This window comes from Lactuca virosa, chromosome 7 (genome assembly GCF_052849685.1).
Source record: "Lactuca virosa cultivar CGN04683 chromosome 7, Lactuca_virosa_CGN04683_v6, whole genome shotgun sequence".
Taxonomy (NCBI): Eukaryota; Viridiplantae; Streptophyta; class Magnoliopsida; order Asterales; family Asteraceae; genus Lactuca; species Lactuca virosa.
Window position 1 is genome coordinate 279,982,269 of NC_136432.1, and position 2,494 is coordinate 279,984,762.

Genomic DNA, 2,494 nt, shown 5'->3' on the forward strand with positions numbered 1-2,494 from the left:
TTTTAGACTTATCCAAGTGGGAGACTGTTGGATTAATGTCTAAGTCCATAACTATATTTGGTATGTACTTGACCCGACCCAGCATGGTCCATTTGGGTTGCACTTCACCGGCACAATTTATATGGATAGTCTTTTGAGAATAGTATATTTATGATTTATATTAATATATTATAAGTTCTAATATATTAATATGGAATCATATTATTTAATTAGTATTGATCAAGAATTAATTTAGAATTAATTAAGTGATCAAAAAGAACTAATTAAATATGGACTCTTATATATATGGAATGGGCCAAGTTCATTTAGGTTGGGCTAAGCTTTCATGGATGGTCCATGGAGCTTTTAACCCATGGATCCTATGTAAATGAAAGGTCATGGGTATTAGGGTTTACATGGATGTAACCCTAATCCTCCATAATATATAAAGGGGTCCTTGGCTCACAAAATTGACACAAGTGTGTGAAAATAAGAGTGGGCCGATTTTAGTGTGCATACATATTCTCTCAAGTTCTTCCAAGGTGTTTTGGTGATTTGTGATTCCATTTGAGGCTTCCACACTATTGGGGCTAAGCTCTTAAAGCTTGAAGAAATCAAGCTACATCAAAAGGTATGTCATCTAACTAGAACTTTGTAGTATAGGTGCTTCATAATATGCTAGTTAGGATGAAACCTTGGAATAGTTAATATTTGCATGTATAATAGAGAAAACAGAGATCCAAGGTTTATAGGGTTGCATGTACACCATAAGAGTGTTAGAATGCTCAAAACCCAACATATTGGTGGTCGAGGTGAGTTGCAGAGTGAGTTAATGCATGTTGTACGCATTCAAGAAAGGAGGAGTGTCTGCACGCCAGGTGGCCGTTGGTCAGAGGCCTTCTGGTAGATATGAATTTTTCGAGGTGGTTGGTTCGTAAGGATAGTTTGGCAGTTGGGAAATTTTGGTTCGATGAATGGATTATTCTTCACTCTTTGGGAAGGGTAAGAGATGATCGGGCAACCAAATTCCGGGTCGGCATGCGTAATCTCGCATGGTTTTGAGCAATAGAGGAAAGAGTTTCGGAGGGTCATCTTCATGTTCTGAGTCGTTGGCGATTTCTCCGTGTTTCAAAATGGGAGATGGAGTATTCCGGGGTTACATGTGGCACGAGAGAAAGATCCGTTGCGAGATTCTGAGGAAGCAATGTAGTATCTGAGTATGATGTCGTGAGTATGAGATCAGCGGTAGAGTCAAGACACTACGAGGCGCCGTGATGGTGTACCGGGGGATCCGAGTTTAATGTCCTAAATCACGGATTATTTTGAGTTTTGAGTTTGAGATGGCAAGTGGTGTATCAAGTATCTACGGTTCCAGTGGGAGCCCTTCGACCAATTGACATCAAGCGAGATTATTCGAGAATGTGGATTGCAGCAGGGATATGTGTTTTGTTATGGCAGATGTCGTCAGAAATAGCAATGCATAATTTGGGTAAGTGTGTACACCTATCTATGGTTGGTCCGCAGGGCATGAGTTAATGATCGCAGTGTGGCGTCGACCTGAGGATGAGATTGTGAAGTGGTAAGAACAAGTGTGGTAAGACTGCGGAGAGCTGCAGTTTCAATGAGTTAGTGCAAAGGGGTGTGGTGATGCTACGGGGAGCCGTAGTACTCACTATTCAGTGAGAGGTTGTGGTGATGCTACGGGGAGCCGTAGTACTCACTATTCAGTGAGAGGTTGTGGTGATGCTACGGGGAGCCGTAGTACTCACTATTCAGTGAGAGGTTGTGGTGATGCTACGGGGGGTCATAGTACTCACTATTCAGTGAGAGGTTGTGGTGATGCTACGGGGAGCCGTAGTACTCACTATTCAGTGAGAAGTTGTGGTGATGCTACGGGGAGCCGTAGTACTCACTTTTTAGTTAGAGGTTGTTCTGATACTGCAGGGAGCCGTAGTACCCACTAGTCAGCGAGAGAATGTTATCATGAAGTACTCTCTGATCAGAGCATGACGCAGAAGACTTTTAGGCTTGGGTAGCCCTAATATTTGAGTTTGTGGGAGCCTGGTGGTCGAACCAGGGGCGAGACTGGGGTCTCTATATTTGTCGGGAGTCGTTATATTCTGAATTGAGTAGTGGTTGTCGCGACCAAAGGGAAGTGGATCAGTGAGGAACGCATGGCTTGCGGGTCATGAGTCATGAGTTGAGTGGTTCATTGGGACGAGTGGTTCTAACTCTGGGTCAGATCAAACTCTCGAGTTTGAGTTTGGCTCTGGTAAAGCGTCGGGTAGGCGAGATGAGATTCCAGATTCAGAGATGAGTTCCATGTTGAAGGGTATTGGTTGTCATCTGGTGTCTTAGACCTGAGTGGGTCAATTCGTTGGTATGGGAAAACCGCAAAACGCATGGAACTAATGAGTAGTAGATGACAGAGGTCGAGGGTGAAACGAATTTCGTATTCGCTTGAGGTAAAGCGAACCTCGTGACTTATGTGTCACACTGGGCCAAGATAGTTGTA